Source organism: Tamandua tetradactyla, chromosome 15 (assembly GCF_023851605.1).
Source record: "Tamandua tetradactyla isolate mTamTet1 chromosome 15, mTamTet1.pri, whole genome shotgun sequence".
Classification (NCBI taxonomy): domain Eukaryota; kingdom Metazoa; phylum Chordata; class Mammalia; order Pilosa; family Myrmecophagidae; genus Tamandua; species Tamandua tetradactyla.
In genome coordinates this window covers 36549414-36574614 of record NC_135341.1, presented here as the reverse complement: position 1 = coordinate 36574614, position 25201 = coordinate 36549414, and the positions used below count along the sequence as shown (strand labels likewise).

General features: G+C 43.2%; 1 protein-coding gene and 1 pseudogene across 1 annotated transcript in view; both read left to right on the top strand.

The window, feature by feature from the left end:
• The window catches only part of BSN (bassoon presynaptic cytomatrix protein), a 127370-nt gene that overhangs the window by 50450 nt on the left and 51719 nt on the right, over positions 1 to 25201 (top strand). The window lies entirely within an intron of this gene.
• Positions 5367 to 5816, top strand: LOC143657919 (proteasome maturation protein pseudogene; annotated as a pseudogene).

The window sequence follows — 25201 nt, the reverse complement described above, 5'->3', positions numbered from 1 at the left end:
CTTGGCCTGAAGCCAGACATTGTTCTTCCTCATCAGTTCATATTTACTGTGTGCCTGGTCTCATCCTAAGAACCTTCTTTAGTGATAGTATTGACTCTGCTGAAAAGATTTGCCCAGTGAAATAAAGAAAAGCAATAAATCTTGAATTCACTTTCCCAGTTAAGCAGTGAGGGAGTTCTACTTTGTGTTTATGACCTGTCCTGCTTCTGTTAGCTACACAGGGATAAGCTCTCTGCCCTCTGGAAACCAGTAAAAACCTCAAGGGAAAGCAAGTAGATCATCACCAAGTAAATTGTGGTATAATGTATGAGTTGGGATAGAAATGGTGAATAGAAGGTGCTGACAATGATGTCCCTGCCAATTATGGAGAGGAGAAAGAGAGCAGCTTGGCCAAGATATCCTGAATTGGTGACCCTGAGTTTAGGCCTTGAAGAACTGGCCTGAGATTGAATGTGATGGTGGTGTTGGGGAGTGGAAGGGAGTTTTAGGAATGGAGCTTCAGGCAAGGAAGACAATGAAGGCCTGATTGTCTACAGGCTCTACAGGAACTGTGAGGAGGCCAGCTTGGCTAGAAGGGAGGGCTGTGCTGAGGGACCCGCAGATGTGAGGTTGAGTGGGGCAGTGGGGCCAGATAGCAGAAGGCCTAGAATGGCAGGCTGAAGGGTTTGGACTTGAGCCTAAAGGCAGTGGAGAACCTTTAAAAATTGTCGAGGTTTGTTGGAAAATTATTTTGGCCACTGACCCATCACATGCATGGAGAGGAGCCTGGAGCCCTGAGAGTGAGTGGAAACTTTCATTACAGTGGGCAGCTCCATCTTGGAGCCAGTGACAAAGACTGTTGAACATGGGTCTGAGACAGAAGGACTTCAGGGAGTAAAAAAGAAGTGGATGAGGAGATATCAGACTGGGTCAAGGCAGCCACTAAGATGAAGTCAGCGACCAGTGACAGAAACCAACTCTGCCAATCAGAGAAACCCTTTTTGGGGAGCAGACAGGACAGCTGATTCTCCAAGAGGAGGGGAAGTAGGAAGAGCCCTGTGCTGCTGAGAAAGGGCAGCCAGGGAGGTATGGCCTGCAAGTATGGCTAGGGAAATCAGAAGGACAGAGGAGGTGGTTTGCAGTACAGTTAACAATCGTTAAAGGTGTCTGAATACCACACATGAGACTTTTTCCCCAGAAGTTAAGGAAGTTCTCACTTGTACTCCTGGGCATGATACGGTCTAATGGGCTCTGCTTTCCTTCCTAAGGCTTTATGGAAATGGTGTGAGTGACTGGAAGACTAAAGAGATCTTGATAAGAGTGTTTCTTAGACATTGATTTTTGAGTACAGCGCCTCCTCCAATGTTGCCTTTTGTCTTTACATCTTGGTCATACAGGTGGCAAAGAGCTGGCAAACAGAGCCCAAGGCCCTGGTGGTGGTAGAATCAGGGCTAGGTTCCCCTTAAGGCCATTTTCCTCACTGAAATCGCTCCATGGTATCCCTTTCTAAGACTAACCTGGTTTATGTCCAGCCCCAGAACACCTTTTTCCCAGATTTTTTTGCATGTAGCACTAGCATGGTTTGTTTCTGAAGAATTATTCTTTTATTTTCCAATAACAGGAAGCTATTAGATTTCTGCAAACTGTAGGATTTGTTTTAATGAGTCAGTTAGCATTTGGCTGCAATAGAGAGGACTCCATCTGCTGCCTTTGCGTGGTCCCATTATGTTCTCTGTGCCTGAGCTATAAGGGAAACAAGAGAACTTGGTGTTCCATGTGCTCACCATAACTGGCCCTGCCTGAAAGGTACAAGCCTCACCCTAGTAAAGATATGGGAAAGTGGACCCTGTTTCCTGAGATTCTCTCAGTTCAAGATCCCTGCAATCAGCCTATTGTCTTTGGGTGAATGGGGCTAGAGGGCAAGTCGAGGGTTTTTGGTCCACTCACCTATGCCAGCTCTTTCCTTGAAGTGCCCTTGAATTTTCCTGTGGATCTCAGAGAGAGGAGCATCCACCGCAGGGCTGGCTTAAGTTCCTCATGGCCTGCTGTACCCTGATGCTCTTGTCTGTGACCCTAGGGCAGCAAGACAACTCATTCTGATGGCATTGGCGCTCTAAGAGCAGGTGGCAGTGCCTTGTGTCAGGAGAGGTCATGGGACCATGAAACAATACAGGAGAAAAGGCACAGGTTTGGGAGCAGAGAGACCTAGGTACCAATCCTGGCTTTGTCTTATGCATATCACTTTCTCTTTAAGTTTTGGTTTCCTCATCCAAACCTCCATGGCAGAACGATTATGAGGATTAACTGAGTTGATGGCTGTAAAGTACCTAGCATGTGCTTAAAAATAACCAGTTTATTTACCCTCCCTCATGGTTTGGTCTATTCTCTTCTATACACTCTCCTCTTTCATCAGTGACAGATCATCCTTGTGCACAGAATTAAAGAAGAGATGTAGGATTTCCATGAGTGAGGGACACAGCGCAGAAGCTGCTGGCATCCCACACAGCTCCCTGTATTGGGGCAGCACCTCTATGGGCTTGAGAATGACAGGAGCCTGTCATTCCTGAATCCTCATGTTCTGGTTCTGAGGTCAAGACCTTGGACATCAGCAGATCAGCCTGACTCACTTACCATTAACATACCTGCCTCTTACTGGGCAGCTGGGCTTGGCCTGCCATGCCTGTGGAAGGGGGTAGACCCAACAAGTCATGCCTCTCCACTGCTGACTCCTCCATGACAACCAGCCTTGTGACGGGCACAGGTACCGACTCTGCTGCTTTCCTGTTCTGCTCTAGTCCTTAAGGCATTGTTTTCTGAACTAACAGAAGAAGTGTCCTTACTTCCATGACTTGTTCTCATCTCTGCCTGTTGGTGGTGTGCTGTCCAGCCAATGTGGGATGTGGGTCAACTCTTCCTTCAGAGACACCAACTGAAGTGACTGCATTGCCCTGTGAGCAAATGCCAGCAATGCCACTGGCTTTGCCTGATTCCTTCTTTGGTTTCCCAACTACATGGAGTGTATCTCAAGGAGCCACCCTAGGCAACACAGGTCTGTTGGATTATATCCTAATTACTGAACTAGCAGATGACTAGAGCCTTGCCCAAGAGGACCCCAATTTGTGAGAAGTGCTGAGAAGACTGCTCCATTGCTAGAGACAGCCCAGAAGCTTTCCCTGAAGTGATGCCAGTAACCCTGAAGTCCCAGGAAGATGATTTCCTATAGGCCACTCTTTAAGCAGGTCCTTGGTAAACGATGGCCGCTGTCACTCTACACAAAGCTCCAGACCTGACTCACTCAAAGAAGTGACATGCTGACCTTGCCAGCTCCCAGCTAGTACTGACCTCCCCATACCCAGACCACCCCTGCCTTTTGGGTTTGGTGCTCCCCTTCCCTGGCATATCCATGAAGAAGCTTCTCCTTCCCAGCAACAAGTTCCACCTTGCTTTGACTGTGTTGAGTTGGAGTTTGGACCACCAGCCTTTGAATAGTCCCACACTGGCCTCCTTGACCTACTGTAGCTTCCTTAATTTTAGCACCAAAGGATATCATAGGCTCAGCTAAGGAGACCTGGTTCCTTTTTAAGGGGAATGATGTTTAAAGATGATATTCTGGGCACCCGGGATGCTCATTTCTCCTGGTTATTGCTTATAGGCCTTTGTGGTAGACAAAGCCACGAGGTGTCCATTTTAGAGAAAGACAATAAGTCATGAATCCATATTGATGTTTCCATTTCCAATTTAAGATAATAGGAGTTTTACTCTTATATTTGTTTCTTTTCTCTTATGTAAAAATCTTGGTTCTTAACATTAACATCATTGCTTATTTGATTTTTCCTACTTCCTGTCTTTCTATATATTTTTAGTAGTTTCAAATGAATATCAGCATTACTACTAACAATATAACTACTGAATGCAGTTTGCAATTTGTGTGTGCCTGTGTGTGTATCGTTAGAGTATATCACAGTAGAGATATTCAGTTAAAATACCATGTTTTAGAGTTACTGGACATAATTCATTTGTGTGTATTTCTATCACTTACTTAAAAGAGAGGTACATTTGTTTCTCTCTTCTTTTTTGGTGGAGGTTGGGAGGGTTGTTTTGGGGGTATTTTAGTTTGCTAAAGCTGGTGAATGCAATATACCAGAAATGAGTTGGCTTTTACAATGGGGATGTATTAACTTACCAGCTTACAGTTATTAGGCCGTGAAAAGCAATCATGGCAGCAACAAGCAATGCTTTCTCCCCAGAGACCAGCTACCTGCAATCCTCAGTTCCTCTGTCACATGGCCAGGCACATGTCATGTCTGCTGGTTTCTCCTTTCTCTCTCATTTCTTCTCACTTCAGTGGCTTCTTCTCTCAGCTTCCACAGGAGTGGATAGAAAGAATGTTATCTTTTCTGGGGTTCATACAGCTTCAAACCATCACACGAGGGATGCTTCTCTTTTTTTTAACATAAGGTGCTTTTTTTTTGTTGTTGTTGTTTAATTTCCATAGTTCCAAAGTCAAAACTATGCAATTATGTGGTGATACAAGCAATTCTGCTCCTGGCTTTGTACCCTGACAGTATATTCCGGGGATCACTCTGTGGTTAGGGACCTTCCTCATTCCTGTTCACGCCTATGTAGAATTCTGTTATGTGGTTGTGTCAGAGCGCCATACCTGAAGGAGAATAAACTGATTGTGGAGAAGAAAATAATTTATCCATGATCTTGCAAGAAAGGGCGCCAAATAGAATGCCACAGGTATTTATATCCTCAGTTTAGCATGCAGGCCCCTCCCCTATTTCTCCGCTGGTTGGATAGCCCAGAGGTTACAGCCTATCTGGATAGTCTAACTAATTCAAATTTCCCACAGAAGGTTCCCCCTTTTAATTGCACTTTACATTTCAATGACCCTGGCCTTTACTTATTTAAACTTTGTTTCTACCTGTTTGGTATCAATTGTAGGCTTACATCAGAGTCACTGTCGTTCCCTGCCTGCAAGACTGGTTTGAGCTGTCCTGCAGCCCTTTCCTACTCCATCTTTTGTGAAAGCTAGACTTAATTTTCTTACAGTTGAATCACAGGTTTATTCAGCCAACCCCTGCTGAAGACATGGGGGTTGTTTCCTGAGTTTTACTTTTATGATAGTTATGCAGCAAATTGCCAAGGACATGTGTCTGGATCTATATAAGTTCTGGGTCCATGTCTAGTTTGGGCTACAATTTACAGTGAGGAAACATGATATTTGTCAAGCTTTTAGGATCTTCTAGCCACTGTACTATAGATAATTAAAAGACTGATAAATGAAGTTCATTCAAAAGGTGTTCCAGGGCCACAGAAACAGAAGTGAGCGGTGGGCCGGCTGATGATGACAGGGCCGAGAGGCAGTATGGACAGCAGAGAAGATGAATGCCAGAGGACTTGGAGCTCAGCTAAAGGACAGTATTCCAGTTACTGAACTTTCAGCAAGTGGCCCTTTTGAAAGTCAAGATCTTCTTTGGACAGGATTTCCGTGTGTGAAAAATGAACTTTTGCCTAGTCACCCTCTTGAATTATCAGAAACGAATTTCCAGCTTAACCAAGATAAAATGAATTTTTCCACACTGGGAAACATCCAGAGTCTGTTTGCTCCACTAACATTACACATGGAATTCAAAGCAGTGCAACAGGCTCAGCGGCTTCCATTTTTACCAAGCTCAAAATTTTCCCTGGTATTTTGAGGGGTAATGATGAGAATATTGGATTTGAAAATATTCTTAATGATCCATCACAAAGTGAAGTAATGGGAGAACCACACTTGATGGTTGAATATAAACTTGGCTTACTGTAATACAGTTGTGCTGTTAATGAAAATAGTGACTACATCTTGTTTACAGTTGTCTTTCTGCTATAATTTGATGTACTGACACATAAGAATTTTTGCCTAAATATTATCAGTGATCATTTAAAATTATTGGGTTATTTGGTTTATGGCTATGTGACAATTGAAAACACTCAAGGAAGATGATTTTAAAGCTAGTTTATATTAAAACAGTGGCCTTCTAAGTCTTTAAAAAAATCATTGCAAATGAATATTATAAATCTGCCTACAGTTTTGATTAAACCCATCTTTTAGGTACTCCATGAATTTAATTTTGAATAATCATTATCAGTGTTTGAAAGTGCAGCCTGAATTCATAGTAGCATCTTTCAGAATAGATATTTGTAATTGATTTCACTAGCAACTTCAAATTGAGAACAAAATAAGATGTTTATACTTTATTTCAGTATCAGCCATTAATACTCATGAGAACATTTGTTTTATTGATATTGTTTTAAATTACAATCATTTTTTGATTCTTTCAAGTTGAAAATTGTAAGTTCAGAGGTTTTGATTTTCCTCTTGTCTTTAAAGTGAAAAAAGCAAGTTACCAACAGAAGCATATTAAACTGTGGTTCTTATAGCTTTGATACATATTAATAAAAATTTAATATGTAAGAAAAAAAAAAAGGTGTTCCAACCTCAGCACAGCCCCAAGACTAAAGAATATACCAGGCAGAAAGTTACCCAGGAGATTTAACTAGGGGCTTACAAATAGGAGGTTTTTCCCAATGGCAGCCGGTTAGGAAATGGACGTCGGCATTCTTGCAAATTGGAAGTCAGTGCTCTGCGCTGGTCAGAGAGGGAGGCAGGGTTTGATAGTAGGCATCAAAAAGGAGACACCGAGCCAAGAGAGTGCATGCATATGCTGCTAACAAAGTTAACTATTTTCTTAGATAACTGTAACGTTTCATGTTTCCTGAAATATACAGCTATAGATTCAGCATTGACGCATTTTAGGGAGAACAGGGTGGATAATCAATCAAAGAAGTTTCAAAAGGTCTATTTAATTGACTTGACCATTCTTTCCCCTTCTGGAGAGGTGGTGTTTCTTCTGGCCTGTGCTCTGGTCATGCAGGCTGCTACTGCTACAGGCTTAAAGTTCTGTTTTGTTTTGTTTTTTTCTCTTCCCCTAAGGGGTGGGGCTCCTGACCCTTGGGTTGCCACAAAAATGAAACATAAATTGGTGTCTTTTTTAAAAAATATTTTTATTGATAAAACAACATACGAACACAAACATACTTAAATACAAACATTCCATACATGGTGTACCATCAGTGGCTCGCAATATCATCACATAGTTGTATATTCATCACCATGATCATTTTTTAGAACATTTATATCACTCCAGAAAAAGAAATAAAAAGAAAAAAAAAAACCTCATACACACTATACCTCTCACCCTCCCTCTCATTGACCACTAGTATTTCTATCTAGCCAATTTATTTTATCCTTTGTACCCCCTATTATTTATATATTTTTTATCCATATTGTTTACTCATCTGTCCATACCCTAGATAATGGGAACATCGGACACAAGATTTTCACAATCGCACAGTCACATTGTAAAAACTATATCATTATACAATCATCTCCAAGAAAGAAGGCTACTGGAACACAGCTCTACAGTTTCAGGTACTTCCCTTTAGCCACTCAAATACACCATAAACTGAAAAAGTTATGCCTAAGAATAACTTCCAGGATAACCTCTCAACTGTTTGAAATCTCTCAGCCACTGACACTTTATTTTTTCTCATTTCTTTCTTCCCCCTCTTGGTCAAGAAGGTTTTCTCAATCCCTTGATGCTGGGTCCCAGCTCATCCTGGAATTTCTGTCCCACGTTACCAGGGATATTTATACCCTTGGGAGTCTTGTCCCACATAGTGGGGGGAAGGGTAGTGGGTTCACTTGCCGGGTTGGCTTAGAGAGAGAGAGAGAGGCCACATCTGAGCAACAAAAGAGGTTCTCTGGGGGTGACACTTAGGCCTAATTTTAAGTAGGCTTAGCCTGTCCTTTGCAGGAATAAGTTTCATAGGGGTGAATCCCAAGATTGAGGGCTCGGGCTATTAATTTTGTTATCCCCACTGCTTGTGAGAGTATTAGACATTTTCTAAATGGGAAAGTTGAATATTTTCCCCTTTCTCCCCATTTCCCTCAGGGGACTTTGCAAATACTTTTTTTATTCACTGTCCAAATCACTCTGGGATTTATTGGGGCATCACACTAATCTGGACAAACCAACAAAACCTCATACCCTATTCAAGATTCCATGAACGTATGGTGTTCAACTAAACTCACCATACAAGTTAAATTAGGAAACGCACTATCCAAAATATAAATTTTGCAACAAGTAAACATCTCTCCCTTTAATCTCACACAGAAGTTGAAGTTTTAAGATCTCGATATATCATCCTTTACCCAGTCTTCTGATATATCTTAGTCTTATCCAGATCAGCTTCATTCATATCTCTACTCGATGTCTGATCACTTTTTCAACTTTTTAAACAGTTCCTGTATCGGGTACTGCTGACGGTCATAGCTTCAGAGCTCTAACTCTGAGTCTCGGGTGTCACGTAAATACTGGAAGTTTCTGGGAAAGACCATGTTATATACAAACAGCTCAGTATCTCAGAATTTAGAATTAACAGTTGCATCTTTTGAATTTATGTGACTGCTGTAAGAGTTTAAGATCTAGGACCCTTTACAATAAGCCCCAACCTGATAACCCATGCTCCTGACTTTAGTTCAAGAAATTGGAGTGATATAATGTGAAGAAAAAGGGCTACATTAAAAACTCATTGGTTGGAGTAGTAAAGTCTACAGATGGAGGGCTACAGGAGAGCAGGACAGAAACTTGAAGACATAAAGCTTTCTCTGCCACTAGGTCAGGGAGAAAATGGACATTTCTGTAGGTTTGACAGTGGGTTAGGTGGTACCTGCCTCACTGTGGGGACAAGGTGAGTAAAGGAGGACATCTGCATCCCGTTAGAAGCATTCTCTGATTTTACATAAGAATTCATTCTTGAGTATGGGCCACTGCAGCAGCCCCGGGGACAGTCATAGCGGACATGGCCCTGCACTGAACTGAGATGCTAAGGTCGGGAAGGGTTTCCAGAGCAGGGTCTGCTCCTCCATCCCAGGCTCGCCAGCCATCCCTTCCCATATTTCCCCCCTCACATACCTCCTGCTACCCTGGCCTGCTTTTTGTACCCCACCTACCATGCATACTCCTACTTCAAAGCTAAGTCCCTGCCATTTCTTCCCCTGGGATGGCCTTCCCCTGGGCCTTGGCATGCCCCCTCCCAGGATGCTTGAGTGACTCTGCTCAGGTGTCCCCTCTTCAGAGGTGCCCCTCTAACTCACTAGGGTAATATCTCTCCTTCCTCATCAATATTGTTCTTCAAAGCATTTACCATACTGTGAATAAATTAGGCCCATCTGTTCTATTAGCATACTTGGTTTTTGGCCATCTTCTGCATCATACAGTAGGTGCCATAAGATGAGTAGCCTCATCTGCCTTGCTCACTGCTAGGTAACCAACATCTGCAGCTCAGCCCAATGCCAGGTGCCCTGTAGCTCCTGATAAGCCTCTGATGTGCAGTGAACCTCCCACTCTTGCTGCTCTGGCTACCACAGGATCCCTAAGTCCTTCCATCTCCCCTTCTTGTATTCAGTTCTGCATTCACCACACCCTCCATCCCAGGCATCCTCACCCTGTTTTCTGGAATCCCAAACTACCTTGGGTCCTCTGTGTCTTACCCAGATGTTCCTTCCATTTGCCAGAAGAAAGACTCACCTTGCCCAGGCTCCTCTCTCTTAGTCCCCTCAGCAGGGCTGTCCAGACTCTCACACTCACTTGTTTCTCCTGGCCAGGGTCATTAGGGCCTGCTGAATGAGCCCAGCCCCTTGAACCCTGATCCCTCCTTCCCTGTCAGGCTTGGGCCATATGGTTCTACCACTTTCCCTCTTTAGCATTGCCTGCTGGGTTTCCAGTTACTTCTTTCTTCACTGAAGACTTTGGCATCAGCATCCCGGGCTCCCTGCCTACTCCACTTGCAGTCAAGCCAGGAAAGGAAGGAAAGAAGGAAGGGAGGGAGGGAGGGAGGGAAAGAGGAAGGAAGGAAAGAGCTAATGTTTTTTCAGTGCCTACCATGCACTTGGCACTGCCCTTCCTCAGGCTGGGGGATGGCCCTGGCCATATGTTGGCTAAGGCCAGCCCAGGCACTTCAGGCCAGAGATTCCGAGCTGGGCTGGTCCCTCAGGGCATTTGCCCATCTTCTTGGGAGCAAGCCTCCTTGACAGTGTCTCACTTATTATTCAGCAGCTAACCAAATGGCACAAAGAGTGTGTTCACACATATACACTAGCAGCATGCTTACAATACATGCCTACATGTGTACTCATACATACAGATATGAACACTCACACATATAAGCAAACATGCAACTACATATGTGCTCACATATGTACACCCACACATGCCCACTCATTCATGCAGACATGCAGAGTCTCATCATGCTTTTATTTCAGAGTGTAAAGAAGCTCTTAATCAGAACTCTCAGACCTATAGGCAGATATTTTCCTTATGGGAACATTTGGTAGAATCTTGATAGAATTTGAGCCTGAATAGCTGAGCTTAATGCTCTCAGTGTGTGAAAATGTGCTCCATGGGAACCTGGAGTATCCCTGAGCCTCTGCTCCCCAGACAGCTGAGTACTGGGAGGGGAGGGAGAGCAAGGGAGGGAGAGCTTTCTTACCTGTCAGCCAGGTCTTGTTCAGGGACCTGGTCGGGTTGGGTCCAGCCACCCGAAAGGAATTGATGGCTCCTTGGCTTGAGGTTTTGACCTTAGGTCAGGCCTGCAGGGCCCTGCAAGAGAGTTAATTACACCATATCTGAGCAGTGATGGGAATGTGAGGATCAACTCCTGAGGCAGGAGGGGAGAATGGACAAGGGTTGCGGTGTGGTGTCTGAGGGTGGGGATGGGTTGGGGTGTGTGAGGAAGACCTGGAGAGGGACCGGGAGGTGCCTCCTACAGGAAGCCTCCCCAGCACCTCACTCCACTGGGCGGTCTCTTCCTGTGGGAGGCAGTTCCCTGAAGGGTTGAGAGGTTGACTCACCCAGAAGAGAGGTCTAGGAATAAACCCCAGGACTGCCTGGACTCTCACAGTTTGAGGAAGGAGAGGCAGGAGCTAATGTGCTTAGAGAGGAAATTTGATTTCTCCTTCTGAGTAGACCCCCTCAGAAGTGAAAAGCAAAGAAACACAGATGGAAGACTGCAGAGTCAGCAAAAAAAGGAGAACTACCACCATTTTTGTATGTTTTTCAGCCGTTGCTACTAGGCAGATAAGGAGTGTGGAGAAAATGGACACTGTGACGCTGAAGACTTGCTGGAATCTTTTTTTTTTTTAATAATTTTTTATTAATTAAAAAAAATTACAAGAAAGAAATGCAAACATCCTTAATAATATGCTCGTTCTGTTCTACATATATAATCAATAATTCACAATATCATCACATAGTTGCATATTCATCATCATGATCATTTCTTAGAACATTTGTATCAATTCAGAAAAAGAAATAAAAAGACAACAGAAAAAGAAAAAAAATTTACATACCATACCCCTTACCCCTCCCTTTCACTGATCGCTGGCATTTCAAACTGAATTTATTTTAACATTTGTTCCCCCTATTATTTATTTTTATTCCATATGTTCTACTCATTTGTTGACAAGGTAGATAAAAGGAGTGTCAGACACAAGATTTTCACAATCACACAGTTACATTGTGAAAGCTATAGCATTATACAATCATTTTCAAGAAACATGGCTGCTGGAACACAGCTCTACATTTTCAGGCAGTTTCCTCCAGCCTCTCCATTACATCTTGAATAACAAGGTGATATCTACTTAATGTGTAAGAATAGCCTCCAGTATAACCTCTCGACTCTCTTTGGAATCTCACAGCCATTGACACTTTGTCTCATTTCACTCTTCCCCCTTTTGGTCAAGAAGGTTTTCTCAATCCCTTGATGCTGGGTCTCAGCTCATTCTAGAGTTTTTCTCAATCCCTTGATGCTGAGTCTCAGCTCATTCTAGGATTTCTGTCCCACGTTGCCAGGAAGGTCAACACCCCTGGGAGTCATGTCCCATGTAGACAGGGGGAGAGTGGTGAGTTTGCTTGTTGTGTTGGCTGGAGAGAGAGGCCATATCTGAGCAACAAAAGAGGTTCTCTTGGGGGTGACTCTTAGGCCTAATTTTAAGTAGGCTTGACCTATCCTATGTGGGGTTAAGTTTCTTGTGAACAAACCCCAAGACTGGGGGCTCAGCCTATAACTTTGGTTGTCCACACTGCTTATGAGAATATCAAGAATTCAACTTGGGGAGGTTGTATTTTCCCACGTTCTCACCATTCCCCGAAGGGGACTTTGCAAATACTTTTCCACTCACTGATCAAATCACTCTGGGATTCATCGGGGCATCACTCTGGACAAACCAATAAAATCTAATGTCCTGGCATTTGACAAGATTCAACATCCTTTCCTGTTGAAAACACTTCAAAAGATAGGAATACAAGGGAACTCCCTTAAAATGATAGAGGGAATATATGAAAAACCCACAGCTAATATCATCCTCAATGGGGAAAAATTGAAAACTTTCCCCCTAAGATCAGGAACAAGACAAGGATGTCCACTATCACCACTATTATTCAACATTGTGTTGGAGGTTCTAGCCAGAGCAATTAGACAAGAAAAAGAAATACAAGGCATCATAATTGGAAAGGAAGAAGTAAAACTATCACTGTTTGCAGACGATATGATACTATACGTCGAAAACCCGGAAAAATCCACAACAAAACTACTAGAGCTAATAAATGAGTACAGCAAAGTAGCAGGTTACAAGATCAACATTCAAAAATCTGTAGCATTTCTATACACTAGTAATGAACAAGCTGAGGGGGAAATCAAGAAACGAATCCCATTTACAACTGCAACTAAAAGAATAAAATACCTAGGAATAAATTTAACTAAAGAGACAAAAAACATATATAAAGAAAACTACAAAAAACTGTTAAAAGAAATCACAGAAGACCTAAATAGATGGAAGGGCATACCGTGTTCATGGATTGGAAGACTAAATATAGTTAAGATGTCAATCCTACCTAAATTGATTTACAGATTCAATGCAATACCAATCAAAATCCCAACAACTTATTTTTCAGAAATAGAAAAACCAATAAGCAAATTTATCTGGAAGGGCAGGGTGCCCCGAATTGCTAAAAACATCTTGAGGAAAAAAAACGAAGCTGGAGGTCTCGCGCTGCCTTGACTTTAAGGCATATTATGAAGCCACAGTAGTCAAAACAGCATGGTATTGGCATAAAGATAGATATATCGACCAATGGAATCGAATAGAGTGCTCAGATATAGACCCTCTCATCTATGGACATTTGATCTTTGATAAGGCAGTCAAGCCAACTCACCTGGGACAGAGCAGTCTCTTCAATAAATGGTGCCTAGAGAACTGGATATCCATATGCAAAAGAATGAAAGAAGACCCATCTCTCACACCCTATACAAAAGTTAACTCAAAATGGATCAAAGATCTAAACATTAGGTCTAAGACCATAAAACAGTTAGAGGAAAATGTAGGAGATATCTTATGAAACTTACAATTGGAGGTGGTTTTATGGACCTTAAACCTAAAGCAAGAGCACTGAAGAAGGAAATAAATAAATGGGAGCTCCTCAAAATTAAACACTTTTGTGCATCAAAGAACTTCATCAAGAAAGTAGAAAGACAGCCTACACAATGGGAGACAATATTTGGAAATGACATATCAGATAAAGGTCTAGTATCCAGAATTTATAAAGAGATTGTTCAACTCAACAACAAAAAGACAGCCAACCCAATTACAAAATGGGAAAAAGACTTGAACAGACACCTACCAGAAGAGGAAATACAAATGGCCAAAAGGCACATGAAGAGATGCTCAATGTCCCTGGCCATTAGAGAAATGCAAATCAAAACCACAATGAGATATCATCTCACACCCACCAGAATGGCCATTATCAACAAAACAGAAAATGACAAGTGCTGGAGAGGATGCGGAGAAAGAGGCACACTTATCCACTGTTGGTGGGAATGTCAAATGGTGCAACCACTGTGGAAGGCAGTTTGGCGGTTCCTCAAAAAGCTGAATATAGAATTGCCATACCACCCAGCAATACCATTGCTAGGTATCTACTCAAAGGACTTAAGGGCAAAGACACAAACGGGCATTTGCACACCAATGTTTATAGCAGTGTTATTTACAATTGCAAAGAGATGGAAACAGCCAAAATGTCCATCAACAGACGAGTGGCTAAACAAACTGTGGTATATACATACGATGGAATATTATGCAGCTTTAAGACAGAATAAACTTATGAAGCATGTAATAACATGGATGGACCTAGAGAACATTATGCTGAGTGAGTCCATCCAAAAACTAAAGGACAAATACTGTATGGTCCCACTGATGTGAACCGACATTCGAGAATAAAGTTGGAATATGTCATTGGTAACAGAGTCCAGCAGGAGTTAGAAACAGGGTAAGATAATGGGTAATTGGAGCTGAAGGGATACAGACTGTGCAACAGGACTAGATACAAAAACTCAAAAATGGACAGCACAATAATGCCTAATTGTAAAGTAATCATGTTAAAACACTGAATGAAGCTGCATCTGAGCTATAAGTTTTTTGGTTTTTTTTTTTTTACTATTATTATTATTTTTATTTTTTTCTCTATATTAACATTCTATATCTTTTTCTGTTGTGTTGCTAGTTCTTCTAAACCGATGCAAATGTACTAAGAAACGATGATCATGCATCTATGTGATGTTGTTAAGAATTACTGATTGCATATGTAGAATGGTATGATTTCTAAATGTTGTGTTAATTTCTTTTTTTCCGTTAATTAATAAAAGAAAAAAAAAATCTAATGTCCTACCCAAGGTTCCATGTACTTATGTTGTTCAACCAACTATCTACATAAGTTATATTAGGAGATGCACTAGTCAAAATATAAATTTTGTACCAAATAAACATTTTTTGATTTAGTCTCACACGTAAGTTGAAATTTTAAAATATAAATTACCATCTATTTTCAGCACCCTGCAGTAATGACATTCCTTTGTTCTTCCTCATGCAAAAACATTTTTAAATTTGTACATTTAGTCATTATCATTATACCTAGATTATACCATCTCGATCTTTATCGTCTATCTTTCTTTATGATTTCATTTATGCTCCCAGCACTCCTCCCTCTATCATTCTCACTTTCAGCTTCATTCAGCGTTTTAACATAATTGTATTAAAGTTAGGTAGTGTTGTGCTATCCATTTCTGAGTTTTTATATTCAGTCCTGTTGCACAATCTGTATCTCTTTGACTTGCTGGAATCTTGAGTCTTATATACTATTTTGAGTGATATTTATATCTTCCTTATTTTCACAAGTCCTATAAATAATTGCATCCAGTAGGTCAAGGCTTCCTGAGCACCAGCCCCATCTGGGTGTTTGACTCATACTGTGCATTGGTGAGGGAAGAGGGTGGGACCAAAGAGGAGCCCTCCCTGTATCAGCCTATGAAGAGCTCCCAGGAAGCACAGCAAAGGTCCCTTAAAGGGCAAAGCACTTAAGCAGGGTTTCAAAGGTTGAACTGGATTTTACAGGAAGGGCTTTCTAGAAAGAAAGTGGAGCCTGAACTGGTGGGGGAGGGGTCAGTGAGGAGCCTCAAGAATCCCTGCCTGAAGGCAATGCTGTGGGTAGGACTAGAAAAAGAAACTGGTAGGAGGGGCCACACCGCAAAGTGCTCTGAAGGCTGAGGGCAGTTGTTGAGGGTGGGGAGGTAGCCCTGGGTAGGCTGTGTGCAGTGTCCCCACTGAAGCAGGGTAGAATTGGTGGTATGGTCCTTGCGCTTCCTTGGGCAGGAAGAGTGAGCTCTTGGCACAGGGTGGCCCGAGTGAGGCTCTGCATGTGTGTGGCAGTGATCGCAGTAAGCCTGTGTCAAATGGGTTCTCAAGGGAGACCACGTCCCAAGCAGAGTCTGCCCCCTTGTCTCTGTCCCAGGCTTCAGAGCCCTTTCTCCCCCAAGGCCTGTCTAGCCTATGCCTGAGAAATCTTGTAGGCCCCAGGCTTGTTCCAGCGCCTCCCATCTCCTTCGTGCCCAGTGTGTTGGCTGCCATTACCACAGAAAACCTAAAATTCCATAATCAGTCACCTCAGTCCATCGGTTTTTCAGTCCACAGACGTTCACTGAATGCTGCTCTGTGCCAGGCCCTGTGCCAGGCTCCACCCATCCAGCGGTAACCATGGATGGAAGAAAACCAGAGGGCCCACTTGCCTCTGGATCCTACTCCGCTTCCCACCTGCTCACCTAACACCCACACACACACACATACACACAAAGAGGGCATGTGTGCTCACACATCCAAATACTAATTATTTTGTGTTTGATAGATGGAGTTTTGTGTGTGAAAACATACATTTTGAATTGATTTAATAATTTGAGATTGTAAGGGAGAGGGAGAGGTTCAAAGGGTTTTGTACTGGTATTTCCAGTGTCAAACATTGCCTGTCTCTACACCCGTGCCGCAGCAGTTTGTCCAAAGGCAAGATTCTTCAGCTGTTGTAACTGCCCTGCCCAAGAGCTAACACAGAACTCTGGGCTATGGGGCAGGTGTCAGAGAGGTGGATGCCAATAGGGTGACTCTAGGAGAGGTGGGAATGTAGGGCGACAGGTGGTCCCCAATCACAATTTTCTTTTACCCTTTTTGGGTCACAGACAACTTTCATCTTATTCTTATACAGGAACACAAGACGCAAGCAGGCCCAATTTCTGGACAGAGAGATTTTTAACATGGTGTTGGAAGACATTATTTTGGTGTTTTCTTTCTTTCCCCCAAATAGACAATAGACATTGTTTTTAAATTTCATTGACTTTCCTATAAGAAAGTAACCAAAGGGTCTCAGAAGGGATTTTCCCTGGAAGTCTCACAGAGCAGGCTCTGCGAGGCCTCATTCATTAGGGTGTTTCCAGGTCCAGCCTAGCGCCCTGGGTATAGCAGGTGTTCAGCCAATTCATGTATTAATGATGCACATGCTAGGTTATCTCGTTTGTGGTTTGTCCCAGACTCTGTTTCTGTGTCTGGAGCAGGGCTGGGCGTGAAGTAGGCCCTTAGACATTCTAGAGGGCTGAGGATGTCTCCTGGCAGCTCCAAAGGCAGGCTGGGTACCACGGCTCTCCTCAGCACTGGGTTTGAAGATTGGGCAGAAGGTTGCACAATATCTGGGCCAGAGTCCTGGCTTCTACCCTGTTGGGGGCTGGGGAGGGTGAGGATTGCTGCTTCCATAGTCACAAAAGCTTGCATATTTCTCTTAGTTTATCTCAGCTTCATTATGGCAGCAGAACTTGGAAGATAGCTGACAAGGACAACGCTGTTCCCTTGGCAAAAGGCTGGAGTAGTAGAATTTGCAATACTTGGAATCTGAGAAAAGTGGCTAAGCTTTTTGTAATGACTTCCGACTCCTGATTAGAGCTTCCTAGCTTCAGGAAAAAAGCGAAAAATCATACATACCATATAACTTAACCCTCCCTCTCATTGACCACTAGTATTTTATTTACTCAATTTATTTTACACTTTGTCCCCCCATTATTTATTTATTTTTCATCTGTATTTTTTTACTCGTCTGTCCATACACTGGTTAAAAGGACCATCAAACACAAGATTTCACAATCACACAGTCACATTGTAAAAGTTTTATCTTTATACAGTTGTCTTCAAGAATCAAAACTACTGGAACATAGCTCTGCAGTTTCACGTACTTCCTTCCAGCCACTCCAATATAACACAAACTAAAAAGAGATATCTACATAGTGCATAAGAATAACCTCCAGGATAACCCCTCAACTCTATTTCAAATCTCTCAGCCACTGAGACTTTATTTTGTCTCATTTTTCTCTTCCCTCTTTTGGTCAAGGTTTTCTCAGTCCCTTGATGCTGGGTCCCAACTCATCCCAGGATTTCTGTCCCATGTTGCCAGGGAGATTTGTACCCCTGGGAGTCATCTCCCATGTAGGAGGTAGGACAGTGAGTTCACCTACTGAGTTGGCTTAGAGAGAGAAGCCACGCATCTGAGCAATAAAAGATGGTCTCTGGGGGTGACTCTTAGGCCTAATTTTATGTAGGCTTAGCCTATCCTTTGCAGGAATAAGGTTCATAAGGGCAAACCCCAACATCCAGGGCTCAGCCTATTGATTTTATTGTCCCCACTGCTTGCGAGAATATCAGAAATTCTCAAATGGGAAAGTTGAATATTTCCTCCTTTTCCCCATTCTCCCAAGGGGACTTTGCAAATACTTCTTTATTAACTGTCCAGATTTCTCTGGGATTTACATCACAGTAACCTGGGCAAACCAACAAAACCTCGTGCCCTATTCAAGATTCCATGCACTTATGGTGTTCAACTAAACTGAGTATACAAGTTATATTAGGAAATGCACTACCCAAAATATAATGTTTGTACCCTGTAACATCTCTCCCTTTAGTCTTACACAGAAGTTGAAGTTTTAAAATATGGATGATATCATCCTTTATCCTGTATTCTGTTATACCTTCGTCCTATCCAGATCAACTTCATTCATATCTCTACTCGAAGTCTGATCAACAAGCAGTTTCTTAAGAACTTAGGTGCTTTGCATACTGCAGGTCTTGGTATGGGGGTGTACTCTGATTTGCCCAGCCAAAGTCAGTATTCTGTGTTCTGTCCTTTTAGGGTGCCCACAAGGGAGAGTCTCTGAGGTTGGTTCCTTCTGGTGTCCCAGGTCAGAAACATCTGGAAGCCTAGGAGGGTAATAGAGAGAGCCCTTCACGAAGCTGCTGGTCTGGGTCTCAGTTCTGGGCAGTGATTCTGGCCTGGCCACCTGCCAGTCTCCTTCTGCCCCCTCTGACCTTCCTGATTCCCAGCATGGGCCTCCATCTCTCCTAGCTCACCAAGAACCTCCTGCTGATGAGCTGTTACCTAAGTTCAATGAATAAGTGGGGAAAGCATTACAGCACAAATTGCAAAGCAAAACCACTCCCCCTTTTATTAAGATTTAGTGAAGAAGCCAGCTCTTTCTGATTGTAGTAAAACCCAATCTTTGGAGCCCCTCCCTTGTAATTTGCGATAATTTGACTGAGCCAGACCTTTGTAAAAGATGAGAGTATTACTATGGTTGTTTAAATCATCTAAGAGAAGAGGTTGCTTTCAAGCATTAGCAGGTCATTTCTTGCAAATCTTGCCTAATTAAAAAATTATTTATCTTCAGATAATTAAAACAGCCCATGGTACGTCTGCTTCCTTCAACTGGTGTGCAGGGATTGCACATATGTTAGGTTCTGGCAGCTCCTGAGAGACAGACAGTCAGTAAACAGATAGTGCCCTGCAGAAGGGCATCATTGGAACTAGACTGGTGGAGGACATATAGGGAGGTAAACCCCAGAGAAGTTCCACAGCATAAGTTGGGTTTGAATGGCACTGTGAGCCATTCTCTGAAGAACCTATAGCTATAGATGAAGGAAAGCGCCTACTAATTCTGTGAGCTCCCAGGTTCCAGGCAGAGCCTGCATGCAGGGGGCATGAAAGTGAAGATCACGAGAACAGGCTGGTGTGATAGGCAGCAGCCCTCTCACCAAGGGCCCAATCAGCCACTGAGGAGTTTGGTCTGCATGGGCTTCAGGATGTCTGGGTACCTCCTGTAATCAAACAGATATTTATGAATGTGTACATTTTTTTCCTAGGGAAAAGATTTTGAATCAGATTTACAATGAAAATTCAGGACTTGCACAACTGGAAAGCCAGAGAATGATGGCATTTGTTTTGGGTTATAAGATGTCTTTGGTTAAATATGATAAACTGGAAGCATCTCTCTGCTCAGTCTTCTTACTAAACTTACAAGAACAAGAAACAAAAGAGAAAACTGTACCTTCAAAAAAGCTAGGAAACACCCATACACCTTGAACATAATAAATAAAGAATGGCTTCCAAGTACAAGGAAAATTATTTTTCCTCCTAGGGAAGACACTAGGAGGGGAAGTTTGCTTTTATGGAACTAGAGAAGAGAGGTCAGAATCCAGAGGGCCAAAACCAATAACTACCTTCTTGAAATGGTTAGCAAAGCCAATATATGTGGGGAAGCTTACGGAAAGTCTCTGAACCCTGTGTGATGTCAGGGAGTTACTATGGAAGTGGGGTTGTCCAAAGAATTAAGCAAAGTGTGGCAGATGGAAGCAGGGAATGGGGGAACCATGGGTTGCCAGCAGCTCTGCATACAAAAAAAATCCAAAATAGGTATCCCTGGAGAAGATAACAGAACAAATGGAACACAAAAACACTCAAGGATATAGTAAAAGAAAATATTTTCCCCCTGAAATAAAAGATCACATAATTCTATAGTTTAAAAGAGAATACTACATTTCAGGAAAAATAGATATGGGATATTCAACCCTAAAACTATCTCTGTGAAGTCACTAAATTTCAAAGAGAAAAAAAGTTCTATTGCATCCAGTGGAAAAAAGTTAAGCTATCTTTAAGGGAAGATAATCAGACTAATCCAGAGCTTTCCTCAGCAATAGTCAGTGTGATAAAAATTGAGGGGCTGTATGTGCAAAGTCCTCAGGGAAGGAAAGTGTGAACTCAACCTTTTATATGCAATCAAGATGTTCCAGTTTAAAGACCACAATGATATTTTTCAGACATTCAAGACTCAGGGAACATGGTTCCTATGAGCTCTTTTAAAATGAATGAATGAATGAAAACTGTTAGAGATAAACTCCATAAGATATAAAAGGAGAAGCCATGATTAAAGGACCAGTAACCCCTCAACATTGTCCCTGGGCTAAGACGATTGTGTCGACCACTGACTTGCACTCAGGTGAGCCATCATTCATTCACATAAGTCTGTCACAGGCGTCACAGTTCAAGAGACATTCAGTCCTTGGGAGGTCTTTCCTGGTACCTTTCAAAGTTATGCTGAACTCATGGCATTTGATGCTTTAGCTGATTGATGTGCAGATACTCAGGAGAAGACTCAGCAAGCCAGTTCTTATGACTCTGGAAAAGCCACAGGATGGAGGTGAAAGTGGGTCTGAGAAGGTCAAAGATAAACATTACTTACATCTAAGTGTCTCTTTTTTGGTGAGAAATAGATTTGACCTAAGGTGGGCCTGGCCCATTTTTTTTTAATAAAACCAATCAGCATACAACATGAACATTCTTAATGTATGAATATTCCATACTTAGTATGCAATCAGTGCTCACCATATCATCACAATGATCATTTCTCAGAATATTTACATCACTCCAGGAAAAGAAATAAAAAGAAAAAAGAAAAAACTCATACATAGTATACCCCTTACTCCTCCCTCTCATTAAGCACTAGTATTTTCCTCTACCCAATTTATTTTAAGATTTGTTTCTCCTATTATTTGTTTATTTTTAATCCATATTTTTTATTCATCTGTCCATACCATAGATAAAAGGAGCATCAGAACAAGGTTTCCACAATCACACAGTCACTTTGTGAACGCTATATCATTATACAATCATCTTAAAGAAATATGACTACTGGAACACAGCTCTACAGTTTCAGGCACTTCCCTCTAGCCTCTCCAATACACCTTAAACTAAAAAGGGGTTGCCTACATAATGCGTAAGAATAACCTCCAAGATAACCTCCTGACTCTATTTGAAATCTCTCAGCCACTGACACTTTATTTTGTCTCATTTCTCTCTTCCCCCTTTCAGTCGAGAAGATTTTCTCAATCCCTTGGTGCTGAGTCCCAGCTCATTTTAGGATTTCTGTCCCACGTTGCCAGGAAGGTTTACACCCCTGGAAGTAGAGATGGGGAGGGTAGTGAGTTTTCTTGCTGTGCTGGCTGAGAGGTAGGTCACATCTGAGCAACAAAAGAGGTTCTCTGGGGGTGACTTTTAGGCCTAATTTTAAGTAGGCTTAGTCTGTCCTTTGCATGGATAAGTTTCATATGAACAAACCCCAAGATTAAGGGCTCAGCCTATTCATTTTGTTGTCCTCACTGCTTGTAAGAATATCAGATCCTGGCCTAATTTTGAGTGAAGACCTCCAGGAAGCTAATATTACTTGAGGCAGTCCAAGGGTTTGGATGACAAATCCATGGCCTTTGTGCTTATGTGCCGTACCCCTGGGTTGATGGCAGACATCACTAATTAATGGAAGCACTTTTTCCCATTGATTCTCCACAAACCACTACCAGTTAATTGAGGTTAGAGGAATGTTACTTCTATTTCTCATCCTTTTTCTGGATTCTGGAGACTTTCTAGGCCTGAAGGGAAACAAGGCCAAATCAGATTGTCCTGAGAGATATGTTCAATCTATTGGACCACTTGGGCCTCAGAGCTTTCTCTCATTGAAGTTATGTCCTTCTCCCTCCTTGCTCCCAGCCTCCTGTCAGTCTCTCCTCCTATGTTGGCAGCTTCCCCTGGCCTGGGTTTGATGGTAGCAATTGTTTTTCATACCAGTCCCTCTTGCCACATTCTCTCTGTTACTGACTCACCCGCTATCATCTCAAACTCTTTCCCTCAGCAGCAGCAAAGCAGCCTGAGCTCACTGCTGGCCCAGACAGCCTGGCTTGGAACCAATTTGAGGGTTGTTGTTTGGCCACAGGAAGAGTCTGCCAGACCTTCTGAGTGGATGGGATTGAGTGGAGGTGATGAGCACCTGCTAACATTAATGGTTTCTTCACATAGATTTGCCTGCTCTGGTGTGTCAGTGTGTGAATGCTCAAGTGCCATCAATGCACATCTGCTGTGGGAGCTGTCACCAGGTTGGCATGATGCCTCATTCCCACCTGTGCCAAAGAAAAACTAGTTGTCTCTCTAGTTTATTTTGGGGTCTTTTGGGTCTTGGATTCTCAACCTCACAGTGGGGTTGCAGCTTTGAGGGGAATGGAAGTTAAGAACAGAAGATATCAGCCTCATGGGGAGCTCTGCCCATAGGATGTTCCTCTCTTCTCTCCCCACTCCCCACCTCCCAGGAACCTCAGGGCCTGGGGTGTGACATCTTCCCTCCCCAGGCAGCAGGTCATCCTCTAGCTCCAGGAGAGCATCGTAGAGCTTCATCCATAGTGTGCCAGCTTTCTGCTCAATCACAGGCTCCTTCTGAGTGCCGTGGCTGAGCATTATGGAGACTCTCACCTCTCTGCTCTTGCAGTCAGTAGAGCAAATTTCTCTTGGCCCCTAAGCAGTTAGGAGGCCTGGTGAGGTTTGCCCTCCAAGGCCTAGGGCCTCCCTGTTGCCTGTCTAAACTCATTTTCCTTGGGGCAGGGCTCCCCAGCGAAGATTCTCAGGAGAGAATCTGGTCTAGGCAACCAACGGAGACTCGTTTAAGGATTTCCTTAGTAGTGGGTGGCCTCCAAACTGGGGCACATGTGAGGCGTGGGGAAAAATAGGAAAACTCTTATGTACATTTATTTTTATCTCATCCTTTAAAACATTTCCATTTATGGAATTGTGCTTTATAAATAATATATAGACTTATAATTGATGGATAAATATTCATATAATGAGGATGCATTGACATATTTTGTTGATGGGGGTGCATAATGAAAAAGGCAGGAGGCCACTGACCTGAAAGCTCGGAAGGACAAGAAATGTTTTCTTTTGTGAAAACTGGATTTTTTCCTAAGTCTGAAGTTTCTGAGTCCTCATGTCCATTCCTAAAAGAAGAGTTCCAGATACAGGACCAGGACCCTTCCATCCACCATGTTGCAACCCCAGCTGCTCTGGCTGGGTGCACATGGACCCTTGGGATGGCCCAATGGTTCTTCCTCACATTGGCCTCAAAGGAGAGGGACCACCCACAGGATCTACTCAGCCATAATTGCCTATTACAGAAAGGTCAGCCATGAATTTATCAAAACTTTGTTTGAAGCTCTGGGGCTCTTCCGGCTCTGATTTAGAGAAACAGATTCTTTAAGTTCACTCCCTTCCCAATGAATAAAGACAACCATTTATTGATGTGAAACTTCTCTCTTTCATGTGTTCTCCTGGAGGCAGTGGGGGGCATGCCCTAGAATGCTGCCATGTGGCATCCAGCTTGGTACCCCCTCTGGAGCCTGCACTGTCTCCATACCTCCCCGCTTTTTCTTCTAGTCTGCTTCCACCTGAGCAGGCCCTCCCTGAGTGCAGTTACCAGAGCAGATCTGGGCTCCTTTCCACCGTGGACCAGGGTAGCATGTCTGTCCTGGTGGCCTTGCCCTTGTGGATTTAGGTCAGTGAAGCCTATTAGCCTCATGCCTTTTTAGGGGGAGTTCTGACAGCAGAGAGCCCAGCATCTGACCTGTGAGATCTGGATTTTTTCCTTCAGTGGTGGTTATGGTGAGGGACAGAAGGTTGCAGGGGCACTGAGAATTGTAGAGGGAGAAGTTGACTCAGCTGGCATTGTGCCCCCTCCCCAGGAGCCCTCCTGGGGCTGGGGTCTCCTCCTTGCCATGGCACACAGCTGTGGGTTAAGACTTATTTCTGATCAATTAATAGACCTAAGTGCTGAAAAGCAAGAGGGCTGGTAGAAATCTGGCTATTTCTGGGTCTTCTGCCTTTTTTGGCCATCTTAAAAGAAAATTGTTGGGTGTACAGGTGGGTCAGTGGTAAAAGCTCGCGTTCCACGCAGGAAACCCAGGTTCAATTCCGGGACCATGCACGCCCGCCCCCCACCAAAAAAAAAAAAAAAAGAAAAGAAAAAATTGTTTGCCCCTAGATAAGTCTCCTCCTGCTTAGGTGCCTGGCCTTTTGGAGACTTCCCATTTCTTCATTCTCCCTTCTTCTCTACCAGCCTGTCCTCCTGTGTCTTTTCTGCTTCATCGAAGTGCCCCACTCCTCAATGCTGAGAGGAGCACTGGCTTCAGGGCCTTATTGCTGATACACAGGTCTACCAGACCAGGTTTCCCTGGGGATAGACTAGGTCCTGCCTATAGGCACCTCCTTCTCCTTTTACCCCCTCCCCTCTCCTGCCCAGAAACCACATTTTTGTGGAGACCTTTGTTTGTACCCCTTAAGGAGGGCTCACCTTTTCCCTCCTAAGAAGGCCCCAGGTTGCTCCAACCACCCTGGCTTGTTTGAGGCCTGTGTCCAGGTATGTGGCATGTGGCACAGACAGTCATGACCCCAGGATCTCCTGCCAAGGACCAGCCCTTCTGTTCAGCAGGAGAGAGAGCTGACCCCTCTATTTAGAGTGTGTGGTCCTTCTGGGTATAGCCTTCCTCTGAGGCCTCTCAGTTTTCAAGTATCATAGACTCGTCATTGCACATGGCATGTTGAATGTCTCC